This window comes from Osmerus mordax, chromosome 12 (genome assembly GCF_038355195.1).
Source record: "Osmerus mordax isolate fOsmMor3 chromosome 12, fOsmMor3.pri, whole genome shotgun sequence".
In the NCBI taxonomy this organism is placed as follows: domain Eukaryota; kingdom Metazoa; phylum Chordata; class Actinopteri; order Osmeriformes; family Osmeridae; genus Osmerus; species Osmerus mordax.
The window spans coordinates 18,308,478-18,324,778 of record NC_090061.1 but is presented as its reverse complement, the minus strand read 5'-3'; positions in this window follow the sequence as shown (position 1 = coordinate 18,324,778).

Sequence of the window (16,301 nt, the reverse complement as noted above, 5' to 3'; positions counted from 1 at the left end):
TTAAGTGGGCGTGGGGGGACATTTGATTAATATTTTCAATATCAGCTCTTCTCCTGTATAAGCCTGTCTTACTCTCACCTACCTGGGAAACGTATGATAATGGGTTGGCATCGGCCGGGCGGGGTGTGTGTGTGTGGGGAGGGGGGTCCGGCTGGCTGAGTTATGGGTGGGGAGTGCACCTCTGTGTGTGCTGCCGTGTAATTTGAATACAGATTAGCCCGGCCCCAGTGTTCCGTTGCCGTGGCGTCGCCATTACGGGGGACAGTCGTTTGACTGATGAACATTCAGGTTATCACAAGGTCATCACCTTCGCCGCCATGGCGATGGGGGGGGGGGGGGGGCAAGCGGGCCGACCCAGTCTAGGTGGCACAGACTCAGGCAGACAGGAAGTTCTTCGATAGCATAATTAGTGCCGTTAATTAAGGGGCCGTCTGCTGATTGAATAAATCCTGAGGTAATTAAGCAGCCAATCTGCTTCTCCCATCACTCCCACTCTTGTTTCCTCTACCGCCGTCTCTGTCTCTCTCTTCTGTGTTTCTTTTTTTTTTTATCTCCCTCTCTATGTCTATCATTGATTCTCTCTATATAAATATTTCCCCATTTGAAATGTTTCAGTATAAAATGAACCAGTGGTTCAGTCAGATTCAAGGTTGATTTTCCGGAGGATGTCATATTAGAGGCTGGCCTCTCAAGAGGACATCAGACTAGATGTCAGGCCGTGAAAAACACAACAGTGTACAAAGTAAATGGGCCGCACTTACACATTACAGTTACAGCAGCATTGTCGAAAGGTAAGCGCTCTGTTGTGACACTGACAGCAGAAAGGACAGTTGTCTAGTTAGCTGCTTGTTCCTGTTTTCCACACCCCTCCCTCCCTCTCAACACCTCCGCTCTCATCTCTCCATCTCCAGGTGTATCTCCCTTTCTATCGTTGCTGCCTCCTGTAGAGGCGAGCACACCTCAGGACTCCCTGTGATCTTTTAATCCCTCAAACATCACTCATCCCTCTCTCTCTCTCTCTCTCTCTCTCTCTCTCTCTCTCTCTCTCTCTCTCTCTCTGTCTCTCTCTCTGTCTCTTCCTTTCCTCATCTCCGCCCTGCTTGTGTGCCCCTACACTCCAGGTCATGCACCCCTTCTGGGTTTTTCCATCGCCACCACCTGTGTGTCTCCTCATGCTCCATCTGGTACACCGATCCCGCGTCCTTCATTTTTCCTCTCTCCACCCAGCCTTCGGTAACATTAACATCTTCCATTGTTTTAAGGAGAGAGGGGAAAAAAGATCATTATAATATTTGAACAGTAGCAATCTGGGCATCTTGAAGGAACCTTTATCTCCTGATACCCTCTCCATCCCTCCTGTGCTGCTGATAACAGACGTGTTATCTACTCCCAAATCCACCCACATAATTAAACAGAAATGATCAACCGATAGTTCTGCAAAAAACACAGCATCCTTGAGCTAGTTGCCCTTCAGTGCTCCTGAGATGGTAGTGGTGTGTGGATGTTTGTGTGTGTGTATGTGCACGCGCACGCCATGTTCATTATCTGAGGTGCTACAGTCTATTGTTGCAGTCGTGTGTGTGTGTGTGTGCCAGGTTCATCCTTTGAGGTGCTCCAGTCTATTGTCTGGGGTCATTCTGGACCCAACATTGACAACTCAATTAGAAGATGGAATGAATGTTTCTATGGCTGTCTGGTCTCTCAGACAATTACCATGTGCCAAACTAATTACTCTGCTCACTGGTCCTGCAGAAGGACAGAATTGGCCGACTGCTTACCTTACTCCTGCTTCGCTATTCCACCTCTCAGTCCTTCTTAATCATCTAACCCTCTCCTCCTCCATCGTAGTCATACTCCTACCTCAGTCCTGCATCCTACATCATACTCCCACCTCCTACATTTACATTTTACATTTAGTCATTTAGCAGACGCTCTTATCCAGAGCGACTTACAGCCCGACTCCATAACCGCTCAGCCACCTGACTCCCTCCTAACACCTACCCCTCACCCTACCTGCCAACCAGGATGATATCCCCAGAATCCTAGTAAAATACATGGATGCTTTCCATGCATAGTTAACTGTGTTAGGAGATTTGCTGGGAGTCAGTCAGTTGGGTAGATCATGGTTGATTGTAGAACTATTGGTCATAGTGAATGGATGGTATGTTAACTATGCAGAGGTGAGTAAATAGTTGATTAGTTAGATAGCTAGCTAGGTAGCTAACAGATCAGCTATTTAGTTATGTAGATACTAGATAGCAAGTTGGTTAAGTAGATAGCTCATAGAGAAATTAGTTAGTTAGCTAGCTGGCAGAGCAGCGATTTAGTTCAGCAGAGACACCGCAGCGTAGCGCCAAGTGCCGGAGGGAGCTGGGCTCACATGCAGAGTTATGTTGTGTTTACAGTCGACAGTAAAACGCTCCACTGATTTATCTAACGGCCCACACGCCACACAGGAAACCTCATCTCAATCATCAATGGCAGAACTTGATTTAAGAATTCACTCTTTAATGGACTGGCCGCGGTCAAATTTAAACTTCTTCAATTAATCAGCTAAACATTCAATATCTACCATCTCAAAGTCAGTTAGGCAAACAAAGACCTTTTAATATAAATTTTCCGGGAGATTTCTTTATCGATCAGGTGCAATTTGATTTGTGTGATACATTCTACTGGATCAATAGGCTGCGAGTCAATAGCTGCTATAGAAAAATCATCTCCTTCCTGATTAAGTGTCAGGAACTTTGGCTCTGCGGTGAACCACACGATGACCTGACTATGCGGTTATTGTAAGCATACACATACATGCACATACTCACACTTACACACATGCACTCAAACACACATGGGGTACACACGCATACACATGCCCGCACACACACACAGCCACACTCACAGACTCTCACACACATTGTCACACTCATATGAGAAACGGATGATGCAATAACTTTCCAACTACTGAAACTGATATCTACTACTGATAACATCCCTTGAAGCATTGCTCTGGACAATTTTACACTGATACAAAACGGTTTCATATTGTGCAAACTAGTTGTGATTCTGGATTGGGGAGCTGTCCATGGTGCTGAAATGCTCAGCAGGGCTCAGTAAACAATTAAAATATTCATCTGAGTCTTTCAGTTAAATATGTAAATGAGAGAACTCAAATAAAAAAGGCGGTTTCTTAACAAATTGATTGCAAGTTTGTTCCAAAAAGCTGAAACCCTTCTTGGCTATCATACCCATCGATGGCCAAAGAAGAAAGAACAACACAATGAGTAATCTGTCTGTGTGGACATAGCTTTGGTCATTGCGGTTAGATTCTCATGTTGCAATCCATCTTATTTTAATGCCACGTTGATCTAGGTTATCGCATATGCTAAGGTGTTTGTTTTTAAGTGACTTGCCAATGGCCTTGACACATGATGTTGTGTTCAGATTCATTTACTCTTGGACACATTATGCTGTACTTTTTACATACAAGTGCATTCCTTCCTAGTAAATAATTTGGAATGGTGATGCAGAGCTGTGAGAAGGAGCAGGAACGCCTCGGGACATTATGCTGTAGAAATGTTGCCCGTGACTTTTAAACCGGAGGCAGCATTCTGCGTAGAACTGTGTTTTTGTGGGGTTCCACTTCACAGTTTTGGACCGAAGGGAGACCAGGCCAGTCGGTGGAGTGTGTGTGTATGTGTGTTTGAGAGTTGGGTCTGAGCTGACAGGCACGTCTCTGTGCTTGGCTGGCTGCAGGGAGGTATGGGAATGTCAGAGGCAAGAGGATGATGAATTGCGTTTGTTTAAGACATCATTACATTGTAGAGTTTTTATGGAGGTCAGTATTTAATAAGAGTCGAGGGTGATGGAGGGGCGCGGGTGTCCGGCAGGCCAGCTAGGGTGACAGGCCATGACCGCCCCAACATGGAGATATTACTGCCTGGCCGCGCTCGGCCCTCAACCCAGTGGCCCCCCCAGACTCAGGATGTTGTCCTAATCTCACACAATCTGCTGCCTGCTCTTGTGTGTAATGTCCTGTTCAAAACTTTCACTGAGGGAGGACAGGGAGAGAGTGAACAGGAGGAAGGGAGAAAGGACAGGCAGGAAGGGAAGGAGGGCGGTGGGCAGAGAAGGAGAGAGAGGGAGGGAGAGGAAGAGGAGGGTATGGAGACAGGGCAGGGAGGGGTGAGGAGAGGGAGGCATAGCAGGGAGGTAAAGACAGGCAAAGGGGAGGCAGGAACAAGAGGAGAGAAGGAAGGATACCAGGTAGAAAGGAAGGGAGGCAGACAGGCAGTGTTAGAGAGACAGGAAGGATGGAGAGGTGGAGGGAGACAGGCAGCGTTAGAGAGACAGGAAGGATGGAAGGAGAGGCAGTGTTAGAGAGACAGGAAAGATGGACGGAGAGGCAGTGTTAGAAAGACAGGAAGGATGGAGGGAGACAGGCAGTGTAAGAGAGACAGGAAGGATTGAGGGAGACAGGCAGTGTTAGAGAGACAGGAAGGATTGAGGGAGACAGGCAGCGTTAGAGAGACAGGAAGGATGGAGGGATGGAGGGAGACAGGCAGTGTTAGAGAGACAGGAAGGATGGAGGGAGAGGCAGTGTTAGAGAGACAGGAAGGATGGAGAGATGGAGGGAGACAGGCAGTGTTAGAGAGACAGGAAGGATGGAGAGATGGAGGGAGACAGGCAGCGTTAGAGAGACAGGAAGGATGGACGGAGAGGCAGTGTTAGAAAGACAGGAAGGATGGAGGGAGACAGGCAGTGTTAGAGAGACAGGAAGGATGGACGGAGACAGGCAGCGTTAGAGAGACAGGAAGGATGGACGGATGGAGGGAGACATGCAAGGTGAGAACGCTCCCAGCTCAGCTCCCAGGGCTAGTTACATTTACATATTTAGCAGACACTCTTATCCAGAGCGACTTACAGTAAGTACAGGGACATTCCCCCGAGGCAAGTAGGGTGAAGTGCCTTGCCCAAGGACACAACATCAGTTGGCATGACCGGGAATCGAACTGGCAACCTTCGGATTACCAGCCCGATTCAATCACCGCTCAGCCACCTGACTCCCTAGACTCGCTAGTTGTTTTAAATTACAGCTGACCGCTGGTCTAAGTGAATAACCTATCCACCCAGGCACTTTATAAATGTGTTGGCAGTGTGTGTGCGTGTCTGTGTGGGTGTGTGTGTGTTTGTGCGGTGACTGGCCGTCTGCAGTCTTTGGGTCAGACGATAAGAAACAGAGAAACAACCAGCCATGCTACTGCTGGTTACCTATCATCATCCGAGGCTGTAGCAGTGAGCCCTTACCCTCAACCAGCAAGAGATGGCATTGAACCTTTCTCTACTGATCACCAAGTAGAAATGAAAATGTCAAAAGGGCTGTAGTATTCAGGATTGGAAACACATTGTGTACTAGTCAAGATGGCTTCACGCAGAAATGTAATACTCCACCATTTACTGTAGTTAAACTGGTTGAACTCCTCGTCTGTGCCATCATATTGCTAGCTTCTCAGCGGTAGTAGCTGTTGTGGAAGAAATTGGGATTTCCTGTGTGCTTACATTATTCACTAATCAATAGAACTAGTCATTGGATACTAGTTAGTACGTTCTCATGTAAGCTTGCTATTAATAAGAGTATTTTGTGTCTGTGTCAGGGTACAATAGATGTTTGGGGTCAGGAGAAAGTACTGGCTAAATGTTCCTTGTCATGACTACAAGGAGAGCTCCAACTATGAACTCTCTAGTCTGAGAGTTGTCATGTGTTGGGAGCAGTGAATCTCTTTCTCTGAGACTGTTGTAACGTCATTATTGCCTGACTGTCACAATCTATGATTGAGACCTAAGCCTGGTGTTGTGTTGTCATTTTATTGTCAGGGGTCTGGTGTTCTCTCCCAATCTGCAGATTGATAATACCTATTAAAATCCAGAACTCAACTGAACTTAGTCACTCCGTTTATTTGTTCAAACCTCGGAGTGGGCAGGTGATAGAAGAAGTGATACTTCACGATGCAATGACACCTGTAACATAGAAGGAGCACCTCAAATCACATATGTACCATCCCATTCACAATCATTAAATGAGGTATTCTAGCATTCCTGATTGAATGCCACAATAACAGGTAAACACAGTGGAATAAATAACAACAGTGAAGTTTGTTCAATTTTCAAGATTTCTCAAAGATGTACCACATGGACAACCATAGAATCCTCAATCGAAAGAACGTTTAATTCAAACATTTGTGCAGGATTGGAGAGACAACTGTCGTGTTTCAGGACACTTTTCCACTCAGAACGAACCATTTAGGATTTGAACAGCAACTCACAGATTTTAAAAGTCATGGAACAATGGCTAGTCTACGGCTGGTTCTGGAGGGGTTCTAGATTGTTGTGGGGAGGCAGCCCATTGTGTCCCCAGACAGCCTCCTGCCTCTGGCCCCTCTGGCTCTGGATCAGCGGAGCAGGCTGGGAGTCCTGACAGAACTAATGGAGCCATCACCCACGGCAACACCTGGTGATGCTGTGTCCCCTTAGCAACTGCAGTTCATCACGATTCAACCAGGCCTGGTCTGGGACAGATACATCAATTTTAAAGACTGGAGAGTAGAGGAGAGAGGACAGGAGAGGAGAGAGGAGGACTAACAGAGTCATCACCCTCTGGAGAATGATGTGACCTGGGGGACAGCCTGTCCTGACTCCCCTGCTGCTCTCACACCCATCTGACTCCTCCCAAACACACACACACCTCCCTAAACACACGTACGCTTGACAGCCACAAACACATACGCACGCACACGCACACATACGGAGATAGCCCGCGGGGTCAGTGGGGGTCAGGGGCTGATTGGCTGGTTTAGAACAGGAAAGTGGTTCTCCTGGCCTGTCAGACTCCATCAGCGTCTGGGCCGTCTGAAGACCTTAACCAAACACACCCCTCAGGGTCTGAGCACCATAACCAAGTGTACACCCAGGGTCAAGGGTCCTCTACACCTATCAAATACTGTTTGTGTGAAGAAATTGGTAATATGGTTTTATTTTATGAATACTGCCCTGGCTCTGTTTGTGTTGACATCTTAGCTTGTTTTCAAGAGGAAGAATATAAAGAATGGTTTGTACAGCATGCAGACAATTCTGTTGGGGACAACAAACAACAGCTCAGCTTCCTTGTGTGCCAGGAGATTCATAGAACATGAATGTGGTTTTAAAACTGAGCACATGTAAAATAAATTGACAGTTTCAAAGTGATGGATTCCTAAGGACTATAAAGCACAGTTCATAGCACCTTCCTGTCTCTATTGCTGTTAGACAGTTAGAAATGTGTGTTCTTATGTTCACAATATGTCTATATATTCCACTGTATGTATGTAATATATGGCTTTAAACATATATTATAGTTTGTAGATGTATGGCTGTGAATGTTGTATGTCCTGCTGTAGTGAACGTCTGTGGACAATATTGTTCAGTAGTAAATTGACTAACACACTACATGACAGATGGTAGTATGCGTGTCTATGTGATTATGTGTGTGTGTTTGTGATTTAGATGTCATCTTGTTCATTCCCCTTGGCATCTTCTACAAGATCCATCACTGTTCCATCTGAAACATTACTCTTAACCGACACACACACAGACACACATACATACACAGTGATACAGCAAACAAACATAGATCCACCTTCTGGGATCTGGAGTTTACTTGGATATGTGTTAGACAACCCTGTCCAGTGAAACAAATAGTTGGTATTTTAAATCATATTAACTCAATTACATGTCTATATTTTATTACAATTGGTCTTCTATCTACTGGGGGTCTTTATAGCTATATGGTGTCAGGTCACCCCCCCCCCCTCCCGTTGTCGTGGTACTCCATCCCAGCACACAGAGGGGCCGCCGTGTGATTTTATCAAAAGCTGGAAATTGAAGCCATCGCTGTGTCTGGGAACATGTTTGTGGGTGAGGTGGTGGTGGGGGTGGAGGCAGGGGATCGGGTAGGCGGTAGAGGCAGGGGATAGGTTGGGGGTAGAGGCATGGGGTGGGGTGGGCAGTAGAGGCAGGGGGTGGGGTGAGGGGTAGAGGCAAGGGATGGCGTGGGGGCTAGAGTCAAGAGATGGGGTAGGGGGTAGAGGCAGGGGATTGGGTGGGTGGTAGAGGCAGGGAGATAGAGAGTCTACAGCATAGATCAAGGGGTTTTAGAAAAGGTTACGCCATGAAGAGGGAGAGATACTGGAGAGGCCCGGAAAAATCTTCTGTGAGGAATGTTGGGATCAGCGATGAAAGCGACGTCTGCTGGAGGATATTAAGTGGTCCTGCCCCCACTTTGTCACCCGTGGTGTGTATTTGTGTGTGTGCAACAGGGTTAGCCATGTTGTAAATGTGTTTGTTTCTGTATTTGAACTCTGTCTGGGAGGAAGGTTCTGAATGTAATGTGTGATCCGCGACAATCCTGCTGTGGTCAGTTCTGCTGATGTTAGTTACCTATGAAAAAATACTGTAACAGACCTGTAAGAGGTCTCTGTACAATGTATGTGTCTGTCACAAGGTCAGCGCATATGACTGCATACACTGTACAGTATGTGTATATGAGTTGAGGGTCTCTCCTGTGCTCGCCACTCCTGTCCCAGGAGGGAAGGTGAGTGAGGGTAACATTGATTTAACTCTCCCACCCCAGTGACCACAACTATAACCCCAACACATACATGTAAATGGATATCAGAGCACTGGTGCCTAAAACCACTGTAAAGAAAACAAGTGCACCCACTGTGCAGTGTGCTCAGTGGCGCTGTCGCCAAGCCCGCTTTCCGGAACGTTGCCAAGGAGCGCCATCACCCAGATGGGAATATCATTCTCCCTCAGCCCAGGGAAGAGTGCCCGTCCGCTTGGAACACCACATTTTAAAACATCAATTCCTGTTTGGAATAATACATGGGAATATTCAGATTTATGGACGGAATATTAATTGCAGGGTTTAACTTATTCATCTTTTATGAGGCGGAAAAATAATAACGGAATAGGTTTCCACCTCTGGTGTCATCTCTCCCTGAGGTCAGGTGGTAGAGGGTGCTTTGTCTGGCCATCTTGGTGTTTTTCTTGAGGTGGAGTGTTAATGTCTGTCTGTTTGTTGTCTGGTGGAATGTGCTGGAAGAATACTGTGTGAGTGATGGTGAACACTGCACAGACCTCCTTATTAAACACAGAAGGACTAAACCAACAACAAGCATTGTATTTATTGTATAGTATTTATTTTTGCATTGTATTCACAATGTGTTTAAATTAAATAGTTGTATAGGTTAATGTAAAATTAACATGTTTTGAACCTATCAACAACAGGTAATAAATCAAAACACGTCATCCTTGCTGCAGGTCCATGTAAATGTCAGCTGTTCTGTGTGAGAGCATTGAACAGTTTTTTGTCTTGGCTGCTGCTTTAAGCCCTAATGATGCCCCATTCGCAGAGACAGGAACAATTAGCAACCGAACGAACGTTATTGACAAATACAGATCAATACACAACAGACATAGAAAAAGACTAAATAGTGTAAAATGCTTAACAGGCCTATTCCGATAACACATTTTCGTCACAGCCAAGATATGTTTTTTGGTAGTATATGATATTTTGTGTGTTAGATCTGAACTGTGCAATGTTTCTTGTGTTTGTGTGTCTGGTGTGTGTGTGTGTCTGGAGTGTATGAGTGTGTGTGCGTCTGGTGTGTGTTTTTGTGTGTCCATTTGTGTAGGTCAACATTCCTCCTCCACCTCTTATTGTCTTTTAACTTTAATTGCTCCATCAACCACAACTTCACACGCTAACCCCCACACACACACAAACACACACACACATCCGAGTATGCATACACCTTTCAAACACAGACACACACAAACACACACAGACACAGGTCTTAAAACGATGTTTAAAAACTGTTAATTTGATCAATACTTAATTTTTTTCCTGCCTCCTTTTCTCTGCTGAGGGTTGATAAGAGAGCTGAGGGGCTGGGGGGAGGGGGAGGAGTGGCAGGTGGAGGAGGGGGGGGGTCGGATTGTCAGAATGTTTTTGCTTTGTGCAGAGCCCTCCCTGCCATCAGGACTGATGTAATTTATACCACGCTAGTGGCTCTGCAATTACCCTGTCCATGGCTGTCGACAGTATCACACTATCTTTTAAATGGATCCAGGATGACTGGTCCAGCCCGGCTCACAGGCCAAATGATGCCATCCCTCATGCCGGAGGAGCTAAAGAGATAAGTTCCTTAAAGAGGCGGCCATTTATCAGCTGATACAAGCAGGATACCTACATGCTTTCTCTATTGTTTAGCTCCTTCTGACAGTACTCTTTTTTCACTCTTGCTCACTCTCCCTCTCTCTCTCTCTCTCTCTCTCTCTCTCACTCTCTCTCTCTCTCTCTCTCTCTCTCTTTCCCTTTCGTTCTTTTTCTGCAACCCCTCGGTTGGGGTTTTGGTAATGGGGGAGGTTTGTTTTGAGAGAGGGGAGTGGGGGCTCCGGGAGAGAGGGGTCCCATTGTTGTCACTGATGGAGGGGAACGGGGGGAAAGGGGGGAGGGTATCTGTTCTGACCAGTATGTCCTGTCAGCAACAGACTTCAACCGCAACAGCTCAACCACAATAACAACAACAACGACAGCCACAACACCCCTACACAGCCCTAACCCCACACATGGCTGTTTACTGCACCCTTTCTTGCCGACTGCAGTAATTCATCAGTTGATGGAGAAGATAGTCATGTTGTAAGAACCACTTGAACGTGTGAACCTGGGATTTATATCAGGGTGTTGACATGTGACATTTCCTATCCTCTAATTTTCTCTTCCTTTCTTACTCATCCTCCTCTTTCTACATTACAAGACTTTTAAAACAGGGGTCCAAGTGGCCGTTCACCTCTCCTCATTAACTGGACTATTACACTAATGAATTAAAGGGAGAGATTTCACAACCCGTTAGCAACCAGATGGCTCAAGTACAGTACTTTACCTGGCTGAGAGCAGAGACGCCGTCCTAATGATGACAGCACTACGTACAGACTAATGCTACACTAATATGGACTGACTTTATTCAAACTGTTACTTTATTCAAACTGTGTACATTTTGAAAATGCGGTTTGGATGTTGCTTTACCTTCTACAAAGTTGGTTAGACCTCGTTTTTTGAATATCAACACCAGCTTATAGGAAGTGATATAGCAACAGGGCCAGGGGTTGAGGGTAGGTTAAACATAAAGAACACGTGTAAGGGTTTAGTTCAGTCCAACATTACAGTGGCACCGTAGTTTATGTTTAAAAACAATACACTGTCATCATATTCCCTCCCATGGACGACAACATTGGTGTTGCCCAGCCTGTGTGTCCTCCATGACAGGCAACCTGGCACTGACAGGAGACACTTTCCATTCCGCCTCAAATTAAACTGTGGCCAGACGCTGTTTAATCCACAGATTAGGACGGTGCTCCATGATAGCCTCTGGTAAGGCCTGTCTCTGGAGTTTCAGTGTTTCAGACACAGCCATCCTTCTTGGGAGGGGTGAAGAGATAGAACAAGAATGAGAATGAGTACAGAACAGGAAAGAAAAAGAGAGAGTTGAAAGAGAGAGAACGAGAGAGAGCATAAAGGGTAGAAGGAGAGAACGAACGTGAACAGGGAGAGAGTAGACAGAGGCAGAGTAGGAGAGAGAAGATAGAGAGAGAGCATAGAGGGAGAGAGATAGATAGAGGGAGAGGTACAGGGACAGGATGTTATATCCGTCTGAGAGAATGACCTCTCTCTATTATACTTAATAGAGTTTGTCCCTGGGTGTCATGGAGGAGAGGCTGTTATCAGGCTGGCCAGAGTGGAGAGGAGAGAGGACTGTCGTGGCAGTACTGGTGTCTGTGTTACTCTTCCTCATCATTCTCCTCCATTTCTTCTAACGTCCCTCTCTCTTCCCAGGAGCACCTGTCTTCCATGTTCCACAGACTTTGTGAGTCATATGTTTGATACCCTACACATGAAAGGGGATCTGTGCTTGTCTGTCCGCGAGCGGCACATTGTTCATCCACAGCATGCATGCGAGTAGTATTTGCGCGCACGCACATGCAAGCCATTGTGCAGATCAGTGTGGCACAAGCTTTGGGCGCCAGGGCACCAGCGCGCGTCGGCTCCGGAACATGGTTGTCCTGCTAATGAAGAAGCTAATTGAATTAAATGTCTGAGTTAACGAGCAGACGAGCAGCATAAAACCACACAGTCACTTTAAGCTAATTAACATAGCGTCTCGCCTTAATTACAACACTTAGAACACACACACAGCACTGGCTTCCTGCTTTGTTAATTGGTGCAGGGGTGGGGGTTGGATTTATGATAATTGGCTCAATAATAGTTACTAAAGGTTTCGGGGGTGGGGGGGAAAGGGGGTGAGTAGAAGGGGTAATTTTCAAACCCCTCTCGCTATCAGGTCGCTGCTCATAATTAATACTCTTGGTACTCCAACGGGATTGGCCGATAAGGTTGTTTATGTGTGTATTGATCTGGCGATTGGTTTTAATATTAATAACCCCCTCCCTTGAGAGCTGTTGTTAGATTCTATTATCCTGCCATCAGATATTTCAGGCCCGGTGTGATGTTTACAGCTCCACACAGACTAGCATGAACCACGTTTGTATGTATTGATTATATCGTTTATGGGCTTTCATTGAGCTCAAATTGTTCTCAATCCGTTGTGTGTTGAGTTAAGTGTTTACAAGTCGAGCTACCTGAGGATATATTTCATTTTAGGGTTCCTGAAATGCAAGGAGGAAACATCTGTTAACAAGAGTAGTTGTCCAGGTGCGTGTGTCTGTGTCCAGAAACTCTCTCGGTCTTGCAGAAACACAACTTGACTCATCTACACCCCCAATCTTCCACTCATTTGGTTCCCAATTGAACCCCTTTTTCTTCCTTTACTATAATCCCTCCCTTCCATTCTGATGGAGTGCTCATTGGTTATGAGTGCTGTTGGAGACCAGTCAGGCAGACAGTGGCTAAATTGGTAGAGATGTTTTATCAGAGCATGTCAGTGTGTATGGGTGCAGAAGTGTGTGTGTGTCTCCCATATTATCCAGTCAAGAGTAATTGAGATCTTTTTTTATTCCCAGTGCAGATTAGCCTCCTCTCACTGATGGCACTGTCACATCAAGGCGTTGCGGCTCCATTGGCCCTATATGCACGCCAGGCCTGTTTGGGCCTCGGAGGTAATGGGCTGGTATTACTGAGGCACAAAGAGGATGAAGACATCAGCGTGATCGATAGAAGGAAGATGAAATGAGATCTTTATGACTTCTTTGATCATCAGTTGTGACTGCGTGATCTGAGGAGTCAGGTGGATGCTGATTGGCTCTTTATTGGACAGCAGCATTAGTGTAGCACCGTCGAGCAAGGGAAGGGAGGACAGTTAAGGTGGAACCTAATCTACATGCATGTAGACAAAGAGATAGGGGGCTGTCAGAACGACATACAGGCACACCTGCACCCACCTAAACAGACTGTCAGATGAGAACCTTCATTTTGGCAAAGTAAATTGTTCTATTTTCCAGGTGATGAAAAATACACAATTTAGGGGAAATCTGCAGCATGAAATATATAAGAAATATGAATATTCTTTGCTGGTTTGTGCCTCACATTGTCTTCTGTGCATGCTATTACGCTATGACAAATACTTGGAAACATGACATTTGTATTGATATTCTAGTGAGGAGCAGACGGATATGCTATTTTTATCTCGATGCATGGTTCATTATTGAATTACTCACCAAGGCTACTACAAAACCGAAACACAAACACATGCATGCTCTCATACATTAAGCCTAGCAAACAGACCCACACAGAAACATTCATAACCCTAATACATCAATTTCCTGGGGAGTGAGTCCACCTTAAACCGTGCTGATTAAATGAAAGATCTGTCTATGCAGATGAGTGCCGAGCTCTTTCCTCTGACAGATACTAATGTCTAAATCAGCCTGGCAGACCGTGCAGTCCGACACCCCGCGCTGTGTAGAAATGTCACCTGTTCCCAGCCAGCGATTTGCATAATGCAAAGCTTCTCACTCGTAAAATACAGATTAAGAGAGGAAAGGAGGAAGCCGTATGTAGCGCTCACAAGCCCTCTCAGACCTGAAGCTCCAGTGATTAACTCTTAACTTCGTCATGACCACGGCTAGCCCTCTCAGATGTTGAAGCTACAGTATTAATTACCTGCCGACGCTGCGCTGCGGAGTGGTGCTCGCTAGCATAGCGTAAGGCGGCCCTAGCAAGGCCAACAAGCCGTTAATGACCTCTGCTCAACCGCCTGCTTGGTTGGATGTGTCATAATAACCAAGGTGTAATATAGTGGAGTGCGGAGGTAGCCTGGGGAGCTTACCTGTCTTTGTTAGTTAGCAAACTGCTGCTTGCAGCTAGTAGTAGTAGTGTGTTGGATAGATCCAAACCTAGTCTGTAGGAAAACTCCACTACTCTGCCTGTTTGATATAGGCTAACTCAGTGCCAGTGGCCTTACTTAAACCTGTTGCCATTGTGTTAGCAAGCCTTCTGTAGCAGTTACTCCTGTCAGCATGACTGGGTTAGCTTGTTTCATGCTTATAACTAATATGTAGCCTCTTGCTAACCTCTCAGGGAGGGTGGAAGTGCTTAGAGCAGGAAGTGATGGATGAGGCCCTACACAGAGCAAATAGCAAAAGGAAATGAGATGCAATTCAATATTTCCTCTAATGTCTACCCAGGTAAACGATGTGGAAATATAAAGACTATTAATGATACAAACAAATTTGTTACAAAGCTGTGGGTCCTTTGCCAGTTATATGGAACTGACAGGCTTGGCAAAACTATTTTCAGGCTAATGAAATGTATCATGAGAGTCAGAGATAAAGAGAGGCACTTCCTGGCATTGGTATTTTCTAACATGGATTCAAATAGCATTAGAGTCCTTTACACATTATTCACAGAGATCAAGTTCCACACTGATACTGCGACTGTGTGCTGAAGCTATTCTATGGTTGGAGTGATTTTGAATGTCTTGAAGGATGAGGGCCGGGGTGGAGAGAGGGATAGTTTAGGGCTGTGACTTTCTGCTTCCAATTGATCTAGAAGTGAGAACAGCTTATAACAAAAAATTATGAAGCAGGCATTTTTACTCCTGTCACAAGTTTAGACAATTTGCAAAACGTGGGAATTGTGGAAAACCTTAAATAAATGATATACCCTATCTAAACCACCTCATTTAATTCACCTTTCCTCCCAGAGTGAAATGCTGGCCCAAACACAGAGATATCATCTCCCTGTGTGTCTGCAGATGGAGGAGGCCATTAAAGATGAGCTACTCTGTCAGATGTGATCACACCGGCTACCACCAGGGTCATATTCATGCATCACACTCAGGCTTGGCCCCCATTGGTCATGTTGACAGCAGAACAAAGACGTGATCGGGGAAGTCCCTGGCTCCCACGGTAGAGGCAGGAGGACCTGAAGGAAAACCAGGCCCTTGACTGAAGACAAATGAGGATTGGTGCACTTGGTAAGCACTCCTGGCAGTGCAGGAGTTAAGCAGCCGGGTGGGGCTTGGCGTATACTGACACCTGAACCGCTGAAGTTTCTGGAGTGGTGGTTCTGATTAACGCTCCTTTTCGCCATCCGCCCCCGCACAGCATGCTGGGATAGCTGCCGGCGGGGCGATAAGGGCGCTGGTCTGATAAACTGGAGGGGTAATGGGTTTCTGCTAATGAGAAAAGAGCCTGTGATTATGACGAATAGCTGGGGAGCAGCAGGCTAAGCTGCTACACAGGCCTGTGATTGTTAGCGCTGGTGATTTTAGCATTTCATTACAGCTCCTCTGATGTACTGCCTGCCTGTGCTGCCTGCTTCTTACCTTACTGCTCTACCTTCCTTTTTGCCTGTCTTCTTGCTTTTCTGGCTGTCTGTTTGTCTATCTGCCTGCCTGTGCTGACTGTTTCTCGACCTGCCTGTTTGGACTACTTGTCTGTCTGTTTGTCTGCCAGCCTGCCTGCCTGCCTGCCTGTCTGCTCTCAGTCCTGAACCCTCTACCAGCCATGGTACTGTATTTCGTTCACCACGCCTCCTGTACATAACTGCTCAACCTACTTTAACTAACCTGTCATCTCAGGTTAACGAGTTAACCTACCTATTCAAACAAAATCCAGACTGAAGTGATCCGATTCAAGCTTCTACTACGTCAAGAACAACAGACTAGTGCTCAAACCCTGGATACTGGATGAGACAAATAGTACTTATCTGTGTTCTATTTTCTTACAAGTTAACCATCCAAGATGGTTCT